We start from the raw sequence: 25,109 nt of genomic DNA on the forward strand, positions 1-25,109 counted from the left end.
TCTTGCCCCCATGTCGATAGGGACAAGAGCCTCTTCCCGACAACCCTTGCCATTGGTTGTCGGGGTATGCGGGCGGGGCTAATCGGAATCTGCGAGCTCCCTTTAATAAGGGGGCCCCCAGATGCCGGCCCCCCACCCTATGTGAATGAGTATGGGGTACATCGTACCTCTACCCATTCACATGGGGGAAAGTGTAAAGTAAAATAAAACACCACACAATAAAATATTTTATTAATCTGCTCCGGAGCCCCCCCTTTCTTCTTTAGCTCTCTTACAAGGGGGGGTTTCTTCTCTCCCGATCTTCTACCGGGACCCTGGGCTTCGGTGATTTCTGCCGGGGGAGGGCGCCATCCCTCGGTCCTCTCCGGAGCCTTCCGCCGGATGCCCCCACCCCATTTAAGCTCTTTTACATTAGGGAGGGGCATCCGGACTTCGGGGTCTTCTGCCGGGGGATGGCGCCTATCCCCCGGTCTTTCCGGTGCCTTCCGCCAGGGTTCCGGTCTTCCTGGTCTTCTGCCGGGGGTGCGCCAACTCCCCGGTCTTTTCTCTTCTGTCTTCTCTGCTCCCTCTTCTGCCTGGCTCCCCCGCGGAGCCAGGGCTTTCTTCCGTCTTCTTTCTTCTCTCTTCCTTCTTCTGCCTGTCTCCTCCGGGAGCACAGGGCTTGTCTGCGCTGTCCTCTCCCTTCTCTTGCATTCGATGTTGACACGACGAGGTTCCGCGCTGACATGCCGTGTCAGCGGCGGGCATGGACTTATATAGGGTAATGCCACCATGTGACCTCAACCCATGTGACCTGGGCATGATGGGAATGTGATGTCACATGGGTTGAGGTCACATGGTGGCATTGCCCTATATAAGTCCATGCCCGCTGCTCAGACGGCATTCCAGCGCCGGACCTCGTCGTGTCAACATCGAATGGAAGAGAAGGGAGAAGACAGCGGAGACAAGCCCTGTGCTCCGCGGAGGAGACAGGCAGAAGCGGAAGGCATCGCAGAAGCCCGCGGGTGTCGCCCCCCGGCGGAAGACACCGTACAAGCCCGGAATTACGGCGCTGAAGACGGGGGTGGGGTGCCAGTGCACCCCCCCCACAGAAACCGTCGTAGAAGCCCGGGACCCTCCCCCAAAGGCAGGAGCCTCACTGGTGAAGGGGGTCCCGGTGAATTACGGCGCTGAAGACGGGGGTGGGGTGCCAGTGCACCCCCCCCCGCAGAAACCGTCGTAGAAGCCTGGGACCCTCCCCCAAAGGCAGGAGCCTCACTGGTGAAGGGGGTTCCGGCAGAAGATGGCGAAGCCCGGGGCCTAATGGGGTGGTGGTGGGGGGCCCCGGCAGAAGACCCCCGGCTGACTAATAAATTAATTTTTAAATGTGTGTGGTGTATTATTTTTTCCATTTTTTTCCCCAGGTGAATGGGTAGGGGTACAATGTACCCCATACTCATTCACATAGGGTGGGGGGCCGGAATCTGGGGGCCCCTTTATTAAAGGGGCCTCTCAGATTCTGATAAGCCCTCCGCCCGCATACCCCGACAACCAACGGCCAGGGTTGTCGGGAAGAGGCTCTTGTCCCTATCGACATGGGGACAAGAGTGCTTTGGGGTGGGGGGGCAGTGCCCCCCTCCCCTACCGCACACACTCCCCCATGTTGAGGGCATGTGGTCTGGTATGGCTCAGGAGGGGGGGGGCGCTCGCTCGTCCCCACCCCCATTCCTGTCTGACCAGACTGCGTGCCTGGGATAAGGGCTTGGTTTGGATCTTGGGGGGGACCCCACGCTTTTTTTTTTTGCGCGGGTTTAACCCCTTATGTTCCAGACCAAGCCTAAGAGCCTGGTATGCACCTGGAGGGAACCCACCTTATTTATTTTTTTTGGGGTCTGGAGATTTTTATTTTTAAAACTACGACCATAAAAAGTTAATATACAAAATAAACTAAATAACACAAAACAAACAACACACACAAACCATCATACCACCCTCCAAAAAAATAACTGCAAAAAAAAAAAAAAAACATAAACATTAGAACGGGTATTTACAACAGGCTCACTGGTACAAGAAAAAGTCTTTATAGTCCATCAGAAAAAGCTTGTCCAGATCATTGCCAACAAAAAAGAACAAAACCAACTTAAAACGGCTCACTGGTACAGTAGGGAAATATTAAAGTCCATAAAAACCACTACTGTCCAGATCATCGCCAACCCACAACACACCCCACCACCAGAACAACAAATACCTACAACCCACGTATGAGCGAGAACATGGTAATCAGACATGTCTGTAGCCTTATTTCAAAAATAAACTATAAACAAAATCTAAGGGGGGTGAGAAAGGAAAGTTGCCCCTACCCATGGAGAGGGGCAGGGTCATGGCCTAAGGGGGCTGGAAGAGGAACCCCCTCCATAAATGGGCACACCTCTCAGGCCCGACCCTGCTCCTTTCCAGATCCCGCACCTTCACCAACTCCCGAAAGATATCGCCCACCACCTCATGCACAGACAGGATTTTGTCCCTAGTGGACACCAAACACCGAGCGTGCCAAGTGTAGTAAAGCACAACTACGCTGACTAAATAAAGTGACGATAACTCAAAACCCCTGCAGACCCCGAAGTCACCATACACCCGCTCAGCATAGGTCAGGGCCGGAAGGCGGGGGTAGCCAATGGCACCCCCTACCCCCGTAAGAACCTCCATGTTGAAGGGACATTGGACCAGAAAATGGTCCATGGTCTCCGATGTCCCTCCACATTCCCGTCGGGGACAGCCCCTGTCCCCTAGGTTCAGATATATGAGATTTGCACGGACGTACAGTCGTCCATGGAACGACCTCCATGCAAGATCCCAAAACTTGTTCGGAATTCTGGAAGAATTCAAGAGGGCTAACCCCTCCGTGAGGACCCTCTCAGGACAGTCCCTTAAAGACAGGGGCTTCAAAAAGTCCGAGGCCATGACCCTCAGGTACAGCTCACGCCGACCCAGAGAGCCCACCTCAAGGGCAGTTATCCGCCACTGCCTCAGTACCTTCAATGCCAGGGGGACGTAGGATGGGAGATACCCATGCGATCTCCTCAGATCGCCGGGCCTCCCCCCCTCCTCCCACCTCCTCAGGAACAGCAAGAGCCAGTCCTTGCATGAACATTCCCACCAGGAAGGCGCATCCACAAAGATGGACTGCAAGTTGTACTTTACAAAAATGATGATGAAGAACACCACCGGGTTGACCATGTCCAACCCTCCTTGCCTTCGCTGGCGGTATGTGACCTCCCTCTTGATCAGGTTCAGTCTGTTTCCCCACAACAGCAGGAAGAACAGACCATAGACCCGAGCATAGAGAGATGCTGGCAAAAGACACACGTAGCTCACAAAGAGAAACTCAGGCAGTAAGTACGTCTTGACCAAGCATACCCTTTCCCTCAGGGAAAGTTTCCAACCTTTCCAGGCCTTCACCTTCCGAGTGGCACTCACCAGCCTGCGCTCCCAATTTAGCTTGGGATAATCACCCGGGCCGAAATGAATGCCAAGTACTCGAATCTCTGGTACGGGCGTGGGGAACACGTCCGGAAGGGGGAACTGCTCCCCCTCCTTCCCCATCCAGAAAACTTCACTCTTGTCCCAATTGACCAGCGAACCTGACGCCTCAGAGTAGCACCCGATCTGGGATTCCACATAATGGGCCTCCTCACGACCAGATACCACCACCGAGACGTCATCCGCGTAGGCCACGACCTTCACTGCCGAAACCGGACCCCCGACAGGTCCCACCGGAACCCCCACAAGACGCTCGCAGTCTAGCCTCCTTACGAAGGGGTCAACCGCAAAGACGTACAGGAGGGGGCTCAACGGGCAGCCCTGCCGGACGCCAGAGTCCACAGAAAAGGCCCGACCCACCCAACCGTTGACAAGAGGGAAGCTCTCAGCTCCCCTATACAATACCTGTAGCCAATCAACAAATTGATCAGGCAGACCGTATCTCCTCAGAAGCAGCCAAAGGTACTCATGGTTCACCCGATCAAACGCCTTAGCCTGATCCAGTGCAAGCAGATACCGCTCGCTGCCATCAGCCCTGCACCTTTCCACAGCCTCCCGGACGTTCAGGACGGCACCAAAAGTGCCCCGGCCAGGAATTGCGCAGTGCTGAGAGGGAGACAGCATCCTGCCCGCCAAAGCAGACAGACGTGTAAACAAGATCTTTGCCAGTATCTTCCTATCTGTGGTAAGAAGGGCGATCGGACGCCAATTCTCCACCACAGACGGGTCTTTTCCCTTTGACAGAAGGATCAGAGCTGACCTTCTCATTGAGGGAGGCAGCAGGCCATAGGCCAAACATTCACGGTACACGTCCCTCAAATGAGGAGCCAAGAGGCTCTTAAAGGTTTTGTAAAACTCTGCCGTGAGCCCATCGGGCCCAGGCGACTTTTTAGATGCTAAAGAGCTGATAGCCTGCTCGACTTCAGCCACCGAGATCTCTTCTGTCAGAGAGTCAGGAAGGTCAGACCTCACTTCCAGTGGGGTCTCATCAAGGAATTCCCTGACTTTCTCCATGTCTAGAGGCCGCTTCTTCAGGAGGTCCGAAAAGTGGTCTCTGACGACACCCAGGATCCCCGATCTGGACCGGACCAGAGATCCCGAGGCATCCTTCAGGCCGTGTACGACCTTCGAACTCGCCGCCTCACCACAGCTCCTGTAGGGATCAGGAGAGATAAACTTCCCATAATCCCTCTCAAAAACCAGGGAGGCGAGACGGTCGTACTGACACTCCTTCATCTGCGCCTTCAGACCGGATATCTGTTCCCGAGAGCCCCCAGAGGACACCAGGCGGTCAAGCTGCCTGCGTAGTCTCTGGTAGGCCTGGTACTTGGAAGCTGCCCTGTACCCAGAGATTTCCCGGAAAAAGTCACCAGACCTCTTTTTAACTACTTCCCACCATTCAAGGCGGGAGCAGTTGCCCTCAAGGAGCGAGGTCTGGTCCAGGAAGAAAACCTCATAGGCTTCCCTAACCTCAGGATCCTCCAGTAGCGACCCATTCAGGCGCCACATACCCCTCCCTTTCTGAGGAGTGTCGGCGACATTCAGGGCCACAGATACCATACAGTGATCGGAGAACTCCACCGACTGCAGCTCTGGAGCCGAGCAAGCAGAGTCCCCCTTTAAAAAAAACCTATCTAATCTACTCTTAGAACTACCTCGGGAAAATGTGAAACCAGTGAGGTTGGGGAGGTGACGAACGTGCACATCCACCAACCCGGCCTCCCTCACTACGCTATTCAAAAAAGTACTATCATATCCCAGAGGGTTGGCGGCACCTGCCCGGTCTTTGGGCCTAGTGATCATATTGAAGTCACCACCAAAGATCACCTGCTGGGATGTAAAAAGATAAGGCTTAACCGCCGTAAGGAGGCTCTTCCTCTCCCTCTTGGTTTGAGGCCCATAAAAATTAATGAGCCGGAGGAATTGCCCCCTCACGACAGCGTCCACCACCAGACATCTACCAATCTCCACTTCAATCACTCGCCGGCAAGCCACCGAACCAGTCTTAAAAAGGACCGCAACACCACTGCAGGGCTCGGCCGCAAGAGACCAGAGGGAGGGCCCACATCTCCACTCCCTCTTTGCTAGATGCATCTCTGCCACAGATGCCAGCCAGGTCTCCTGCAAAAACAAAATGTCAGCTTCAACACGGCTGAGAAAATCAAAGGCCATAAAACGAGCTCGTGCAGAACGAATACTTGCGACATTAATGGTCGCAAGCCGTATTGGAGAGGGTACCGCCATCAAAATGATTGAAAGGGTCACGTTCTCCTTCATACTACAAACACCAAAACATATTTACATATTTACACTCCCTCCTCCTCCTCTGAGTCCGAGGAGGAGGAGAGGACACCAAACGGGTTCCCCAGGGACACCCCACTTCGTGCCCCTGGGGGAACCCCACCCTTCACAGGGGACCTCCCGCCCCCAGATTTCACAGCCTTCCCCTTCTTCCTGCGTCTCACCTGCTCCCACTCCTGCCATCTCTCTGAGGTGACTACGCCACCCCCCTCCTCGGACCCGCTGCTCGAGATTTCCCTCTTAGATGAGGCTCGAGCAGCTTCCGTCTCCATGGCCACAAGGCCAGAGGAGACTTTGGGTCCAGAAGGGGGGGGGATGGGAGAGGCAGGAGGGGGGCCAGAGACAGGGGGGGGGACAGAAAGGGGATCGGCAGAAGAAGGGGGAGGGGGGGGACGGGACTTGGGAGGGGGGGGACGAGGGGGGGGGGACGGGGATGGGAAGATGAGGGGGGGCTGCATGGGGAGGCAGATAGAACAGGTGGAGGGGGGGGGATCGGCCCTGCAACTAAAGGAGGGGAAAGCCGGGGCCCCGGACCCTCAGGCCCGGGACCCCCAGGCCTCCCCGACTCCTCCCCACCGGCTTCGCCTTCCGGAGGATCGGGAGCCTCCTGGCCAACTGAGCCCGTATCTCCCGGGGGGGAGCCCCTCGCCCACGCCTGCTCCGCCTTCTTTGAGGCTGTGGGCCTGTTGGTCCCTCCGGAGGGGCATTAGGGGCCCCAGGATCCCCACCCCCCCGGCCATCACTCGCCGGGGGGGCTTCGGCCGCTCCCGGCCCGGGAGGTCCCCCCCCTGAGAAAGAACCCCGATATGCTTTGGGGCACCGACTGAATGGGTGCCCCATCTCACCACACAAGTTGCAGCATATCTTCCCACATGACTCGGACTGGTGGCCAAACTCGTGGCACCGGCCACATCTGACCACCGTGCAGTCCGAGCTCATGTGGGTCGGGCTGCCGCACTTGAAGCAACGACGGGGCTGTCCCGGGTAGAAGGCCAGGATCCGGTCTCTGCCCAGGAAGGCGCTGCCAGGGAGGTGGGCAACACTGTTGCCCTCCCTCTTAAGCCGGATCCTGGCCAACCAAGCCCCGGTCCAGACCCCGCGCTCATCGAGGTTCTTTCTCAGGGGGGTTTGCAACTGCCCGTACCTCCCAAGCCAGGTGGCAATGTCCTCCGGAGGGAGCGACTCATTCCTCACCAGGATGGTGATGTTCTTTACCTCCTCCTGCCTGGAGATGGGAATGAGCCTGTACTTCTTCCAAGGGTCAACGCCCCTCACCAGCCCAAAGCTGGTGATGAAGCGTTCCATACACACGGGAGTGACAAAACTGATGTCAAACTCCCGTGTGTTGGTGGGGTGGATGACAGCAAAAAGGTCACCCACCCCAAAACCCAAGGAGAGTACCAGGTCCACCACCTCACCTCGGGCGGGGCAGGGGTCCGGACCCTCGTACCGAAGCTGGACAACATTCCTACGCCTCCTCTCTGGACCACCTGTACCCCTCGTCCACGCCGACCCCTGCGTCCTCTCCTGGTCAGCAGGGGGGGCGCGGAAATTCTGGGCGCCAAACCGGCTGTACAGGTGGTCCAGAGGGGCACGAGAGCCCGCCACCTGGGCGAAAGAGCGACCCCCCTTTAGGGCAGATAATAAGTTGGCCTCCGGAGACCCCCGAAAGATGTTCTCCGGAAGCGGGGCACCCCCCTCAGCACCCCCAGAAGTGGGGGGGAACGGGGGGGCCCCCATCCCTGCCGGTGGTGTTGCACCCACCCCCACTGAACTACCCTGACCCCCCTGACCCACCACCCTTGGCCTGACTACAGGCCCCTCCCCCCCTGGGGCCACAGCAGAGGGGGGTACCTCCCCCACCAAACTCCCCCAACCAGACCCCTCTGCGACCTCACCAGCCCCTTGGGACTCAACCCGTATTGGGGGGATGCCCCCCTGGGACCCCTCCAACTGCCGGATAAAGTCATAAGCTGCACAGTCCACCGGGAGGGGTCCCACCTGACATTCCCCCCACCCCGCCTGTCCTGCAGGGAGCCCCTCGGGGCTTGTGGTAATGTCCATGGGGACCTGGGGGGGTGGCAGCTTACCGTCCATGTTACCGTCCATATTACCGTCCATATTACCGTCCATTACTTGCCGGGGGTGCCTGGAGGTGCCTGCTGCAGCATCCGGGACTAGGCACCCCCGCACCCCCGGCCTCTCATCCCCCAGGTCCTCCAAGCCGGTGACACCAGCCGCAGATTCGCAGGGGGGCAGTTCTGATCGTGGGGGGTCACTTCCGGTCGCGGGGGGTGTACTTCCGGTCGCGGGGGGTGCACTTCCGGTCGCGGGGGGTGCACTTCCGGTCGCGGGGGGTGCACTTCCGGTCGCGGGGGGTGCACTTCCGGTTCGCGGGGGGTGCACTTCCGGTTCGCGGGCGGTCACTTCCGGGTCCCGAGCACTGGATGGGAGCTGGCCACATCCCCCTTCCCTGAAAAGGGGTTGGTTCCCACTGGGGAATGTGGCCTCAGCTGCTCCTCCCCCAGCAGCCGGCGCCATCTTGGTCACACTACACACCAGCTGTTTGCCTGAAGCTGACTTTGTTATTATACCTCCACCATGTACCTGCCTCTCTCCCGGTGACATAGCAGCTGCAGGAGCAGTCCCTGACACTTTCACTGCCAGATCATCCCGCTCTACTGCACGCTGAGGGGTCATGGAGGCCGGCACATGGTGGGCCCCAGCTGTGGCAGCGTGACCATCCTGAGGGAGCCTGGGCATGCTGACCCGAAGACACCGGGGGGGTACCTCCGGCGGCGCCTGGGCCCTGCGGCCTCCTGGATCACTGGGCTCCCCTGTCATAGCCAACCCCCCAGCCCCTTTTTTCACGGACCGAGGGATCGGCTCTCGGGAGCCCTCCCCAGGTTTTATGGCCTTACTGGGCCCTGCACCACCAGAGCTTCCACCCCCCCCACTACACCCAGGCTCTCCTGACTTCCCCGGCTGCTTGGAGGGTTGGGACCCCGACCGCCCGCTGCTCCTCCTTGCCGTCTGACTTCCTGATTGGCTGGCCTGCTGGAGGGTCTTCCGGAGCTCCTCAAGAAAGCACACCTCTCCAGCCCCACGTTCGAAGAAACCTCCCAGGTAACCCCAGATTTCATTAACCTCAAGCTTGAGGGTATTGATGGCCCCCCTATACTCCGACCTCTTACTACTAGAGCACCTGTCCCTCTTGTCCCTCAGGCCTGCGAGAGCTGTCATTTTTTCCACGCAGGCCTGGGCTATCCTAACCAGCAGGGACTTGATCTTATCACACCTCTTCCTGGCTTTGGCCTCAGTCTCACCTGGTTGTGTGGTAGTCCAGTCTAAGAGACCCTGCTGGGTGCCCAGGAAGAGGCGGTCATCCCTGCTGATCTTCGTCTGGCTGGAGGAGGGCAGGTGCTGCTGGTTACTCCGGAGGCCGGATGCTGGTCCTTCTCCTGGGCTGAGGGAGGCCATCCCTCCCCTCTTCCGGGGGCTGGGGCTGGGGCTGGAGGCTGGTCCTGGTGGCTGGTCTCTGGAACACAGGAGCTCTGGAAGACAGGTCTTCTCTCTACTCCAGCAGGAAGTGGAATGACCAAACTGGGAGGAGCTGGAAGCTTTTTGGGTCTGGAGATTTTTATTTTTAAAACTACGACCATAAAAAAGTTAATATACAAAATAAACTAAATAACACAAAACAAACAACACACACAAACCATCATACCACCCTCCAAGAAAATAACTGCAAAAAAAAAAAAAAAAAAAAAAACACAACAACATTAGAACGGGTATTTACAACAGGCTCACTGGTACAAGAAAAAGTCTTTACAGTCCATCAGAAAAAGCTTGTCCAGATCATTGCCAACAAAAAAAAAGAACAAAACCAACTTAAAACGGCTCACTGGTACAGTAGGGAAATATTAAAGTCCATAAAAACCACTACTGTCCAGATCATCGCCAACCCACAACACACCCCACCACCAGAACAACAAATACCTACAACCCACGTATGAGCGAGAACATGATAATCAGACATGTCTGTAGCCTTATTTCAAAAATAAACTATAAACAAAATCTAAGGGGGGTGAGAAAGGAAAGTTGCCCCTACCCGTGGAGAGGGGCAGGGTCATGGCCTAAGGGGGCTGGAAGAGGAACCCCCTCCATAAATGGGCACACCTCTCAGGCCCGACCCTGCTCCTTTCCAGATCCCGCACCTTCACCAACTCCCGAAAGATATCGCCCACCACCTCATGCACAGACAGGATTTTGTCCCTAGTGGACACCAAACACCGAGCGTGCCAAGTGTAGTAAAGCACAACTACGCTGACTAAATAAAGTGACGATAACTCAAAACCCCTGCGGACCCCGAAGTCACCATACACCCGCTCAGCATAGGTCAGGGCCGGAAGGCGGGGGTAGCCAATGGCACCCCCTACCCCCGTAAGAACCTCCATGTTGAAGGGACATTGGACCAGAAAATGGTCCATGGTCTCCAATGTCCCTCCACATTCCCGTCGGGGACAGCCCCTGTCCCCTAGGTTCAGATATATGAGATTTGCACGGACGTACAGTCGTCCATGGAACGACCTCCATGCAAGATCCCAAAACTTGTTCGGAATTCTGGAAGAATTCAAGAGGGCTAACCCCTCCGTGAGGACCCTCTCAGGACAGTCCCTTAAAGACAGGGGCTTCAAAATGTCCGAGGCCATGACCCTCAGGTACAGCTCACGCCGACCCAGAGAGCCCACCTCAAGGGCAGTTATCCGCCACTGCCTCAGTGCCTTCAATGCCAGGGGGACGTAGGATGGGAGATACCCATGCGATCTCCTCAGATCGCCGGGCCTCCCCCCCTCCCCCCACCTCCTCAGGAACAGCAAGAGCCAGTCCTTGCATGAACATTCCCACCAGGAAGGCGCGTCCACAAAGATGGACTGCAAGTTGTACTTTACAAAAATGATGATGAAGAACACCACCGGGTTGACCATGTCCAACCCTCCTTGCCTTCGCTGGCGGTATGTGACCTCCCTCTTGATCAGGTTCAGTCTGTTTCCCCACAACAGCAGGAAGAACAGACCAGAGACCCGAGCATAGAGAGATGCTGGCAAAAGACACACGTAGCTCACAAAGAGAAACTCAGGCAGTAAGTACGTCTTGACCAAGCATACCCTTTCCCTCAGGGAAAGTTTCCAACCTCTCCAGGCCTTCACCTTCCGAGTGGCACTCACCAGCCTGCGCTCCCAATTTAGCTTGGGATAATCACCCGGGCCGAAATGAATGCCAAGTACTCGAATCTCTGGTACGGGCGTGGGGAACACGTCCGGAAGGGGGAACTGCTCCCCCTCCTTCCCCATCCAGAAAACTTCACTCTTGTCCCAATTGACCAGCGAACCTGACGCCTCAGAGTAGCACCCGATCTGGGATTCCACATAATGGGCCTCCTCACGACCAGATACCACCACCGAGACGTCATCCGCGTAGGCCACGACCTTCACTGCCGAAACCGGACCCCCGACAGGTCCCACCGGAACCCCCACAAGACGCTCGCAGTCTAGCCTCCTTACGAAGGGGTCAACCGCAAAGACGTACAGGAGGGGGCTCAACGGGCAGCCCTGCCGGACGCCAGAGTCCACAGAAAAGGCCCGACCCACCCAACCGTTGACAAGAGGGAAGCTCTCAGCTCCCCTATACAATACCTGTAGCCAATCAACAAATTGATCAGGCAGACCGTATCTCCTCAGAAGCAGCCAAAGGTACTCATGGTTCACCCGATCAAACGCCTTAGCCTGATCCAGTGCAAGCAGATACCGCTCGCTGCCATCAGCCCTGCACCTTTCCACAGCCTCCCGGACGTTCAGGACGGCACCAAAAGTGCCCCGGCCAGGAATTGTGCAGTGCTGAGAGGGAGACAGCATCCTGCCCGCCAAAGCAGACAGACGTGTAAACAAGATCTTTGCCAGTATCTTCCTATCTGTGGTAAGAAGGGCGATCGGACGCCAATTCTCCACCACAGACGGGTCTTTCCCCTTTGACAGAAGGATCAGAGCTGACCTTCTCATTGAGGGAGGCAGCAGGCCATAGGCCAAACATTCACGGTACACGTCCCTCAAATGAGGAGCCAAGAGGCTCTTAAAGGTTTTGTAAAACTCTGCCGTGAGCCCATCGGGCCCAGGCGACTTTTTAGATGCTAAAGAGCTGATAGCCTGCTCGACTTCAGCCACCGAGATCTCTTCTGTCAGAGAGTCAGGAAGGTCAGACCTCACTTCCAGTGGGGTCTCATCAAGGAATTCCCTGACTTTCTCCATGTCTAGAGGCCGCTTCTTCAGGAGGTCCGAAAAGTGGTCTCTGACGACACCCAGGATCCCCGATCTGGACCGGACCAGAGATCCCGAGGCATCCTTCAGGCCGTGTACGACCTTCGAACTCGCCGCCTCACCACAGCTCCTGTAGGGATCAGGAGAGATAAACTTCCCATAATCCCTCTCAAAAACCAGGGAGGCGAGACGGTCGTACTGACACTCCTTCATCTGCGCCTTCAGACCGGATATCTGTTCCCGAGAGCCCCCAGAGGACACCAGGCGGTCAAGCTGCCTGCGTAGTCTCTGGTAGGCCTGGTACTTGGAAGCTGCCCTGTACCCAGAGATTTCCCGGAAAAAGTCACCAGACCTCTTTTTAACTACTTCCCACCATTCAAGGCGGGAGCAGTTGCCCTCAAGGAGCGAGGTCTGGTCCAGGAAGAAAACCTCATAGGCTTCCCTAACCTCAGGATCCTCCAGTAGCGACCCATTCAGGCGCCACATACCCCTCCCTTTCTGAGGAGTGTCGGCGACATTCAGGGCCACAGATACCATACAGTGATCGGAGAACTCCACCGACTGCAGCTCTGGAGCCGAGCAAGCAGAGTCCCCCTTTAAAAAAAACCTATCTAATCTACTCTTAGAACTACCTCGGGAAAATGTGAAACCAGTGAGGTTGGGGAGGTGACGAACGTGCACATCCACCAACCCGGCCTCCCTCACTACGCTATTCAAAAAAGTACTATCATATCCCAGAGGGTTGGCGGCACCTGCCCGGTCTTTGGGCCTAGTGATCATATTGAAGTCACCACCAAAGATCACCTGCTGGGATGTAAAAAGATAAGGCTTAACCGCCGTAAGGAGGCTCTTCCTCTCCCTCTTGGTTTGAGGCCCATAAAAATTAATGAGCCGGAGGAATTGCCCCCTCACGACAGCGTCCACCACCAGACATCTACCAATCTCCACTTCAATCACTCGCCGGCAAGCCACCGAACCAGTCTTAAAAAGGACCGCAACACCACTGCAGGGCTCGGCCGCAAGAGACCAGAGGGAGGGCCCACATCTCCACTCCCTCTTTGCTAGATGCATCTCTGCCACAGATGCCAGCCAGGTCTCCTGCAAAAACAAAATGTCAGCTTCAACACGGCTGAGAAAATCAAAGGCCATAAAACGAGCTCGTGCAGAACGAATACTTGCGACATTAATGGTCGCAAGCCGTATTGGAGAGGGTACCGCCATCAAAATGATTGAAAGGGTCACGTTCTCCTTCATACTACAAACACCAAAACATATTTACATATTTACACTCCCTCCTCCTCCTCTGAGTCCGAGGAGGAGGAGAGGACACCAAACGGGTTCCCCAGGGACACCCCACTTCGTGCCCCTGGGGGAACCCCACCCTTCACAGGGGACCTCCCGCCCCCAGATTTCACAGCCTTCCCCTTCTTCCTGCGTCTCACCTGCTCCCACTCCTGCCATCTCTCTGAGGTGACTACGCCACCCCCCTCCTCGGACCCGCTGCTCGAGATTTCCCTCTTAGATGAGGCTCGAGCAGCTTCCGTCTCCATGGCCACAAGGCCAGAGGAGACTTTGGGTCCAGAAGGGGGGGGGATGGGAGAGGCAGGAGGGGGGCCAGAGACAGGGGGGGGGACAGAAAGGGGATCGGCAGAAGAAGGGGGAGGGGGGGGACGGGACTTGGGAGGGGGGGGACGAGGGGGGGGGGGCCGGGGATGGGAAGATGAGGGGGGGCTGCATGGGGAGGCAGATAGAACAGGTGGAGGGGGGGGGATCGGCCCTGCAACTAAAGGAGGGGAAAGCCGGGGCCCCGGACCCCCAGGCCCGGGACCCCCAGGCCTCCCCGACTCCTCCCCACCGGCTTCGCCTTCCGGAGGATCGGGAGCCTCCTGGCCAACTGAGCCCGTATCTCCCGGGGGGGGAGCCCCTCGCCCACGCCTGCTCCGCCTTCTTTGAGGCTGTGGGCCTGTTGGTCCCTCCGGAGGGGCATTAGGGGCCCCAGGATCCCCACCCCCCCGGCCATCACTCGCCGGGGGGGCTTCGGCCGCTCCCGGCCCGGGAGGTCCCCCCCCTGAGAAAGAACCCCGATATGCTTTGGGGCACCGACTGAATGGGTGCCCCATCTCACCACACAAATTGCAGCATATCTTCCCACATGACTCGGACTGGTGGCCAAACTCGTGGCACCGGCCACATCTGACCACCGTGCAGTCCGAGCTCATGTGGGTCGGGCTGCCGCACTTGAAGCAACGACGGGGCTGTCCCGGGTAGAAGGCCAGGATCCGGTCTCTGCCCAGGAAGGCGCTGCCAGGGAGGTGGGCAACACTGTTGCCCTCCCTCTTAAGCCGGATCCTGGCCAACCAAGCCCCGGTCCAGACCCCGCGCTCATCGAGGTTCTTTCTCAGGGGGGTTTGCAACTGCCCGTACCTCCCAAGCCAGGTGGCAATGTCCTCCGGAGGGAGCGACTCATTCCTCACCAGGATGGTGATGTTCTTTACCTCCTCCTGCCTGGAGATGGGAATGAGCCTGTACTTCTTCCAAGGGTCAACGCCCCTCACCAGCCCAAAGCTGGTGATGAAGCGTTCCATACACACGGGAGTGACAAAACTGATGTCAAACTCCCGTGTGTTGGTGGGGTGGATGACAGCAAAAAGGTCACCCACCCCAAAACCCAAGGAGAGTACCAGGTCCACCACCTCCCCTCGGGCGGGGCAGGGGTCCGGACCCTCGTACCGAAGCTGGACAACATTCCTACGCCTCCTCTCTGGACCACCTGTACCCCTCGTCCACGCCGACCCCTGCGTCCTCTCCTGGTCAGCAGGGGGGGCGCGGAAATTCTGGGCGCCAAACCGGCTGTACAGGTGGTCCAGAGGGGCACGAGAGCCCGCCACCTGGGCGAAAGAGCGACCCCCCTTTAGGGCAGATAATAAGTTGGCCTCCGGAGACCCCCGAAAGATGTTCTCCGGAAGCGGGGCACCCCCCTCAGCACCCCCAGAAGTGGGGGGGAACGGGGGGGCCCCCATCCCTGCCGGTGGTGTTGCACCCACCCCCACTGAACTACCCTGACCCCCCTGACCCACCACCCTTGGCCTGACTACAGGCCCCTCCCCCCCTGGGGCCACAGCAGAGGGGGGTACCTCCCCCACCAAACTCCCCCAACCAGACCCCTCTGCGACCTCACCAGCCCCTTGGGACTCAACCCGTATTGGGGGGATGCCCCCCTGGGACCCCTCCAACTGCCGGATAAAGTCATAAGCTGCACAGTCCACCGGGAGGGGTCCCACCTGACATTCCCCCCACCCCGCCTGTCCTGCAGGGAGCCCCTCGGGGCTTGTGGTAATGTCCATGGGGACCTGGGGGGGTGGCAGCTTACCGTCCATGTTACCGTCCATATTACCGTCCATGCTGTCCATTACTTGCCGGGGGTGCCTGGAGGTGCCTGCTGCAGCATCCGGGACTAGGCACCCCCGCACCCCCGGCCTCTCATCCCCCAGGTCCTCCAAGCCGGTGACACCAGCCGCAGATTCGCAGGGGGGCAGTTCTGATCGTGGGGGGTCACTTCCGGTCGCGGGGGGTGTACTTCCGGTCGCGGGGGGTGCACTTCCGGTCGCGGGGGGTGCACTTCCGGTCGCGGGGGGTGCACTTCCGGTCGCGGGGGGTGCACTTCCGGTTCGCGGGGGGTGCACTTCCGGTTCGCGGGCGGTCACTTCCGGGTCCCGAGCACTGGATGGGAGCTGGCCACATCCCCCTTCCCTGAAAAGGGGTTGGTTCCCACTGGGGAATGTGGCCTCAGCTGCTCCTCCCCCAGCAGCCGGCGCCATCTTGGTCACACTACACACCAGCTGTTTGCCTGAAGCTGACTTTGTTATTATACCTCCACCATGTACCTGCCCTCTCCCGGTGACATAGCAGCTGCAGGAGCAGTCCCTGACACTTTCACTGCCAGATCATCCCGCTCTACTGCACGCTGAGGGGTCATGGAGGCCGGCACATGGTGGGCCCCAGCTGTGGCAGCGTGACCATCCTGAGGGAGCCTGGGCATGCTGACCCGAAGACACCGGGGGGGTACCTCCGGCGGCGCCTGGGCCCTGCGGCCTCCTGGATCACTGGGCTCCCCTGTCATAGCCAACCCCCCAGCCCCTTTTTTCACGGACCGAGGGATCGGCTCTCGGGAGCCCTCCCCAGGTTTTATGGCCTTACTGGGCCCTGCACCACCAGAGCTTCCACCCCCCCCACTACACCCAGGCTCTCCTGACTTCCCCGGCTGCTTGGAGGGTTGGGACCCCGACCGCCCGCTGCTCCTCCTTGCCGTCTGACTTCCTTCCTGGCTGGCCTGCTGGAGGGTCTTCCTGAGCTCCTCAAGGAAAGCAACTTCTCCAGCCCCACGTTCACAAAATCCCCCAAGATAATCCCAAATCTCCTTCACCTGCAGCCGGTGGGTGTTAATGGCCTCCCTGTACTCCGACCTCTTACTACTAGAGCACCTGTCCCTCTTGTCCCTCAGGCCTGCGAGAGCTGTCATTTTTTCCACGCAGGCCTGGGCTATCCTAACCAGCAGGGACTTGATCTTATCACACCTCTTCCTGGCTTTGGCCTCAGTCTCACCTGGTAGTGTGGTAGGTCCAGTCTAAGAGACCCTGCTGGGTGCCCAGGAAGAGGCGGTCATCCCTGCTGATCTTCGTCTGGCTGGAGGAGGGCAGGTGCTGCTGGTTACTCCGGAGGCCGGATGCTGGTCCTTCACCTGGGCTGAGGGAGGCCATCCCTCCCCTCTTCCGGGGCCAGGGGCTGGGGCTGGGGCTGGAGGCTGGTCCTGGTGGCTGGATCCTCTGGAACACAGGAGCTCTGGAAGACAGGTCTTCTCTCTACTCCAGCAGGAAGTGGAATGACCAAACTGGGAGGAGCTGGAAGCTTTTTGGTCTGGAGATTTTTATTTTTTAAACTACGACCATAAAAAAGTTAATATACAAAATAAACTAAATAACACAAAACAAACAACACACACAAACCATCATACCACCCTCCAAGAAAATAACTGCAAAAAAAAAAAAAAAAAAAAAAAAAACACAACAACATTAGAACGGGTATTTACAACAGGCTCACTGGTACAAGAAAAAGTCTTTACAGTCCATCAGAAAAAGCTTGTCCAGATCATTGCCAACAAAAAAAAAGAACAAAACCAACTTAAAACGGCTCACTGGTACAGTAGGGAAATATTAAAGTCCATAAAAACCACTACTGTCCAGATCATCGCCAACCCACAACACACCCCACCACCAGAACAACAAATACCTACAACCCACGTATGAGCGAGAACATGATAATCAGACATGTCTGTAGCCTTATTTCAAAAATAAACTATAAACAAAATCTAAGGGGGGTGAGAAAGGAAAGTTGCCCCTACCCATGGAGAGGGGCAGGGTCATGGCCTAAGGGGGCTGGAAGAGGAACCCCCTCCATAAATGGGCACACCTCTCAGGCCCGACCCTGCTCCTTTCCAGATCCCGCACCTTCACCAACTCCCGAAAGATATCGCCCACCACCTCATGCACAGACAGGATTTTGTCCCTAGTGGACACCAAACACCGAGCGTGCCAAGTGTAGTAAAGCACAACTACGCTGACTAAATAAAGTGACGATAACTCAAAACCCCTGCGGACCCCGAAGTCACCATACACCCGCTCAGCATAGGTCAGGGCCGGAAGGCGGGGGTAGCCAATGGCACCCCCTACCCCCGTAAGAACCTCCATGTTGAAGGGACATTGGACCAGAAAATGGTCCATGGTCTCCAATGTCCCTCCACATTCCCGTCGGGGACAGCCCCTGTCCCCTAGGTTCAGATATATGAGATTTGCACGGACGTACAGTCGTCCATGGAACGACCTCCATGCAAGATCCCAAAACTTGTTTGGAATTCTGGAAGAATTCAAGAGGGCTAACCCCTCCGTGAGGACCCTCTCAGGACAGTCCCTTAAAGACAGGGGCTTCAAAATGTCCGAGGCCATGACCCTCAGGTACAGCTCACGCCGACCCAGAGAGCCCACCTCAAGGGCAGTTATCCGCCACTGCCTCAGTGCCTTCAATGCCAGGGGGACGTAGGATGGGAGATACCCATGCGATCTCCTCAGATCGCCGGGCCTCCCCCCCTCCCCCCACCTCCTCAGGAACAGCAAGAGCCAGTCCTTGCATGAACATTCCCACCAGGAAGGTGCGTCCACAAAGATGGACTGCAAGTTGTACTTTACAAAAATGATGATGAAGAACACCACCGGGTTGACCATGTCCAACCCTCCTTGCCTTCGCTGGCGGTATGTGACCTCCCTCTTGATCAGGTTCAGTCTGTTTCCCCACAACAGCAGGAAGAACAGACCAGAGACCCGAGCATAGAGAGATGCTGGCAAAAGACACACGTAGCTCACAAAGAGAAACTCAGGCAGTAAGTACGTCTTGACCAAGCATACCCTTTCCCTCAGGGAAAGTTTCCAACCTCTCCAGGCCTTCACCTTCCGAGTGGCACTCACCAGCCTGCGCTCCCAATTTAGCTTGGGATAATCACCCGGGCCGAAATGAATGCCAAGTACTCGAATCTCTGGTACGGGCGTGGGGAACACGTCCGGAAGGGGGAACTGCTCCCCCTCCTTCCCCATCCAGAAAACTTCACTCTTGTCCCAATTGACCAGCGAACCTGACGCCTCAGAGTAGCACCCGATCTGGGATTCCACATAATGGGCCTCCTCACGACCAGATACCACCACCGAGACGTCATCCGCGTAGGCCACAACCTTCACTGCCGAAACCGGACCCCCGACAGGTCCCACCGGAACCCCCACAAGACGCTCGCAGTCTAGCCTCCTTACGAAGGGGTCAACCGCAAAGACGTACAGGAGGGGGCTCAACGGGCAGCCCTGCCGGACGCCAGAGTCCACAGAAAAGGCCCGACCCACCCAACCGTTGACAAGAGGGAAGCTCTCAGCTCCCCTATACAATACCTGTAGCCAATCAACAAATTGATCAGGCAGACCGTATCTCCTCAGAAGCAGCCAAAGGTACTCATGGTTCACCCGATCAAACGCCTTAGCCTGATCCAGTGCAAGCAGATACCGCTCGCTGCCATCAGCCCTGCACCTTTCCACAGCCTCCCGGACGTTCAGGACGGCACCAAAAGTGCCCCGGCCAGGAATTGTGCAGTGCTGAGAGGGAGACAGCATCCTGCCCGCCAAAGCAGACAGACGTGTAAACAAGATCTTTGCCAGTATCTTCCTATCTGTGGTAAGAAGGGCGATCGGACGCCAATTCTCCACCACAGACGGGTCTTTTCCCTTTGACAGAAGGATCAGAGCTGACCTTCTCATTGAGGGAGGCAGCAGGCCATAGGCCAAACATTCACGGTACACGTCCCTCAAATGAGGAGCCAAGAGGCTCTTAAAGGTTTTGTAAAACTCTGCCGTGAGCCCATCGGGCCCAGGCGACTTTTTAGATGCTAAAGAGCTGATAGCCTGCTCGACTTCAGCCACCGAGATCTCTTCTGTCAGAGAGTCAGGAAGGTCAGACCTCACTTCCAGTGGGGTCTCATCAAGGAATTCCCTGACTTTCTCCATGTCTAGAGGCCGCTTCTTCAGGAGGTCCGAAAAGTGGTCTCTGACGACACCCAGGATCCCTGATCTGGACCGGACCAGAGATCCCGAGGCATCCTTCAGGCCGTGTACGACCTTCGAACTCGCCGCCTCACCACAGCTCCTGTAGGGATCAGGAGAGATAAACTTCCCATAATCCCTCTCAAAAACCAGGGAGGCGAGACGGTCGTACTGACACTCCTTCATCTGCGCCTTCAGACCGGATATCTGTTCCCGAGAGCCCCCAGAGGACACCAGGCGGTCAAGCTGCCTGCGTAGTCTCTGGTAGGCCTGGTACTTGGAAGCTGCCCTGTACCCAGAGATTTCCCGGAAAAAGTCACCAGACCTCTTTTTAACTACTTCCCACCATTCAAGGCGGGAGCAGTTGCCCTCAAGGAGCGAGGTCTGGTCCAGGAAGAAAACCTCATAGGCTTCCCTAACCTCAGGATCCTCCAGTAGCGACCCATTCAGGCGCCACATACCCCTCCCTTTCTGAGGAGTGTCGGCGACATTCAGGGCCACAGATACCATACAGTGATCGGAGAACTCCACCGACTGCAGCTCTGGAGCCGAGCAAGCAGAGTCCCCCTTTAAAAAAAACCTATCTAATCTACTCTTAGAACTACCTCGGGAAAATGTGAAACCAGTGAGGTTGGGGAGGTGACGAACGTGCACATCCACCAACCCGGCCTCCCTCACTACGCTATTCAAAAAAGTACTATCATATCCCAGAGGGTTGGCGGCACCTGCCCGGTCTTTGGGCCTAGTGATCATATTGAAGTCACCACCAAAGATCACCTGCTGGGATGTAAAAAGATAAGGCTTAACCGCCGTAAGGAGGCTCTTCCTCTCCCTCTTGGTTTGAGGCCCATAAAAATTAATGAGCCGGAGGAATTGCCCCCTCACGACAGCGTCCACCACCAGACATCTACCAATCTCCACTTCAATCACTCGCCGGCAAGCCACCGAACCAGTCTTAAAAAGGACCGCAACACCACTGCAGGGCTCGGCCGCAAGAGACCAGAGGGAGGGCCCACATCTCCACTCCCTCTTTGCTAGATGCATCTCTGCCACAGATGCCAGCCAGGTCTCCTGCAAAAACAAAATGTCAGCTTCAACACGGCTGAGAAAATCAAAGGCCATAAAACGAGCTCGTGCAGAACGAATACTTGCGACATTAATGGTCGCAAGCCGTATTGGAGAGGGTACCGCCATCAAAATGATTGAAAGGGTCACGTTCTCCTTCATACTACAAACACCAAAACATATTTACATATTTACACTCCCTCCTCCTCCTCTGAGTCCGAGGAGGAGGAGAGGACACCAAACGGGTTCCCCAGGGACACCCCACTTCGTGCCCCTGGGGGAACCCCACCCTTCACAGGGGACCTCCCGCCCCCAGATTTCACAGCCTTCCCCTTCTTCCTGCGTCTCACCTGCTCCCACTCCTGCCATCTCTCTGAGGTGACTACGCCACCCCCCTCCTCGGACCCGCTGCTCGAGATTTCCCTCTTAGATGAGGCTCGAGCAGCTTCCGTCTCCATGGCCACAAGGCCAGAGGAGACTTTGGGTCCAGAAGGGGGGGGGATGGGAGAGGCAGGAGGGGGGCCAGAGACAGGGGGGGGGACAGAAAGGGGATCGGCAGAAGAAGGGGGAGGGGGGGGACGGGACTTGGGAGGGGGGGGACGAGGGGGGGGGGGACGGGGATGGGAAGATGAGGGGGGGCTGCATGGGGAGGCAGATAGAACAGGTGGAGGGGGGGGGATCGGCCCTGCAACTAAAGGAGGGGAAAGCCGGGGCCCCGGACCCTCAGGCCCGGGACCCCCAGGCCTCCCCGACTCCTCCCCACCGGCTTCGCCTTCCGGAGGATCGGGAGCCTCCTGGCCAACTGAGCCCGTATCTCCCGGGGGGGGAGCCCCTCGCCCACGCCTGCTCCGCCTTCTTTGAGGCTGTGGGCCTGTTGGTCCCTCCGGAGGGGCATTAGGGGCCCCAGGATCCCCACCCCCCCGGCCATCACTCGCCGGGGGGGCTTCGGCCGCTCCCGGCCCGGGAGGTCCCCCCCCTGAGAAAGAACCCCGATATGCTTTGGGGCACCGACTGAATGGGTGCCCCATCTCACCACACAAATTGCAGCATATCTTCCCACATGAGTCGGACTGGTGGCCAAACTCGTGGCACCGGCCACATCTGACCACCGTGCAGTCCGAGCTCATGTGGGTCGGGCTGCCGCACTTGAAGCAACGACGGGGCTGTCCCGGGTAGAAGGCCAGGATCCGGTCTCTGCCCAGGAAGGCGCTGCCAGGGAGGTGGGCAACACTGTTGCCCTCCCTCTTAAGCCGGATCCTGGCCAACCAAGCCCCGGTCCAGACCCCGCGCTCATCGAGGTTCTTTCTCAGGGGGGTTTGCAACTGCCCGTACCTCCCAAGCCAGGTGGCAATGTCCTCCGGAGGGAGCGACTCATTCCTCACCAGGATGGTGATGTTCTTTACCTCCTCCTGCCTGGAGATGGGAATGAGCCTGTACTTCTTCCAAGGGTCAACGCCCCTCACCAGCCCAAAGCTGGTGATGAAGCGTTCCATACACACGGGAGTGACAAAACTGATGTCAAACTCCCGTGTGTTGGTGGGGTGGATGACAGCAAAAAGGTCACCCACCCCAAAACCCAAGGAGAGTACCAGGTCCACCACCTCACCTCGGGCGGGGCAGGGGTCCGGACCCTCGTACCGAAGCTGGACAACATTCCTACGCCTCCTCTCTGGACCACCTGTACCCCTCGTCCACGCCGACCCCTGCGTCCTCTCCTGGTCAGCAGGGGGGGCGCGGAAATTCTGGGCGCCAAACCGGCTGTACAGGTGGTCCAGAGGGGCACGAGAGCCCGCCACCTGGGCGAAAGAGCGACCCCCCTTTAGGGCAGATAATAAGTTGGCCTCCGGAGACCCCCGAAAGATGTTCTCCGGAAGCGGGGCACCCCCCTCAGCACCCCCAGAAGTGGGGGGGAACGGGGGGGCCCCCATCCCTGCCGGTGGTGTTGCACCCACCCCCACTGAACTACCCTGACCCCCCTGACCCACCACCCTTGGCCTGACTACAGGCCCCTCCCCCCCTGGGGCCACAGCAGAGGGGGGTACCTCCCCCACCAAACTCCCCCAACCAGACCCCTCTGCGACCTCACCAGCCCCTTGGGACTCAACCCGTATTGGGGGGATGCCCCCCTGGGACCCCTCCAACTGCCGGATAAAGTCATAAGCTGCACAGTCCACCGGGAGGGGTCCCACCTGACATTCCCCCCACCCCGCCTGTCCTGCAGGGAGCCCCTCGGGGCTTGTGGTAATGTCCATGGGGACCTGGGGGGGTGGCAGCTTACCGTCCATGTTACCGTCCATATTACCGTCCATGCTGTCCATTACTTGCCGGGGGTGCCTGGAGGTGCCTGCTGCAGCATCCGGGACTAGGCACCCCCGCACCCCCGGCCTCTCATCCCCCAGGTCCTCCAAGCCGGTGACACCAGCCGCAGATTCGCAGGGGGGCAGTTCTGATCGTGGGGGGTCACTTCCGGTCGCGGGGGGTGCACTTCCGGTCGCGGGGGGTGCACTTCCGGTCGCGGGGGGTGCACTTCCGGTCGCGGGGGGTGCACTTCCGGTTCGCGGGGGGTGCACTTCCGGTTCGCGGGCGGTCACTTCCGGGTCCCGAGCACTGGATGGGAGCTGGCCACATCCCCCTTCCCTGAAAAGGGGTTGGTTCCCACTGGGGAATGTGGCCTCAGCTGCTCCTCCCCCAGCAGCCGGCGCCATCTTGGTCACACTACACACCAGCTGTTTGCCTGAAGCTGACTTTGTTATTATACCTCCACCATGTACCTGCCTCTCTCCCGGTGACATAGCAGCTGCAGGAGCAGTCCCTGACACTTTCACTGCCAGATCATCCCGCTCTACTGCACGCTGAGGGGTCATGGAGGCCGGCACATGGTGGGCCCCAGCTGTGGCAGCGTGACCATCCTGAGGGAGCCTGGGCATGCTGACCCGAAGACACCGGGGGGGTACCTCCGGCGGCGCCTGGGCCCTGCGGCCTCCTGGATCACTGGGCTCCCCTGTCATAGCCAACCCCCCAGCCCCTTTTTTCACGGACCGAGGGATCGGCTCTCGGGAGCCCTCCCCAGGTTTTATGGCCTTACTGGGCCCTGCACCACCAGAGCTTCCACCCCCCCCACTACACCCAGGCTCTCCTGACTTCCCCGGCTGCTTGGAGGGTTGGGACCCCGACCGCCCGCTGCTCCTCCTTGCCGTCTGACTTCCTTCCTGGCTGGCCTGCTGGAGGGTCTTCCTGAGCTCCTCAAGGAAAGCAACTTCTCCAGCCCCACGTTCACAAAATCCCCCAAGATAATCCCAAATCTCCTTCACCTGCAGCCGGTGGGTGTTAATGGCCTCCCTGTACTCCGACCTCTTACTACTAGAGCACCTGTCCCTCTTGTCCCTCAGGCCTGCGAGAGCTGTCATTTTTTCCACGCAGGCCTGGGCTATCCTAACCAGCAGGGACTTGATCTTATCACACCTCTTCCTGGCTTTGGCCTCAGTCTCACCTGGTAGTGTGGTAGTCCAGTCTAAGAGACCCTGCTGGGTGCCCAGGAAGAGGCGGTCATCCCTGCTGATCTTCGTCTGGCTGGAGGAGGGCAGGTGCTGCTGGTTACTCCGGAGGCCGGATGCTGGTCCTTCTCCTGGGCTGAGGGAGGCCATCCCTCCCCTCTTCCGGGGCCAGGGGCTGGGGCTGGGGCTGGGGCTGGAGGCTGGTCCTGGTGGCTGGATCCTCTGGAACACAGGAGCTCTGGAAGACAGGTCTTCTCTCTACTCCAGCAGGAAGTGGAATGACCAAACTGGGAGGAGCTGGAAGCTTTTTGGTCTGGAGTTCCCCTTCATGAACAGCGATCTGTCATTTACCCATGTCAGTCCCCCCCCCCTTCAGTTAGAACACACCCAGGGAACATATTTAACCCCTCCCTCGCACCTAGTGTTAACCCCTTCCCTGCCAGTGGCATTTTTATAGTAAGCAATGCATTTTTAGAGCACTGATCGCTAGAAAAATGCCAATGGTTCCAAAAAAGTGTCCGATGTGTCCGCCATAATGTCGCAGTACCGATAAAAATCGCTGATCGCCGCAATAACTAGTTAAAAAAAAATACAACAAAAATGCCATATTTTGGAGACTTTTGCCAAAACCAATCAATAAACGCTAATTGCGATTTTTTGGAACCAAAAAGATGTAGAATATGTATCGGCCTAAACTGAGGGATTTATTTATTTTTTAGAATATATATTTTTGGGGATATTTATTATAGCAAAAAGTCAAAATTATTCTTTTTTTTTTTTTAAATTGT

This window comes from Rana temporaria, chromosome 4, assembly GCF_905171775.1.
Source record: "Rana temporaria chromosome 4, aRanTem1.1, whole genome shotgun sequence".
NCBI lineage: Eukaryota > Metazoa > Chordata > Amphibia > Anura > Ranidae > Rana > Rana temporaria.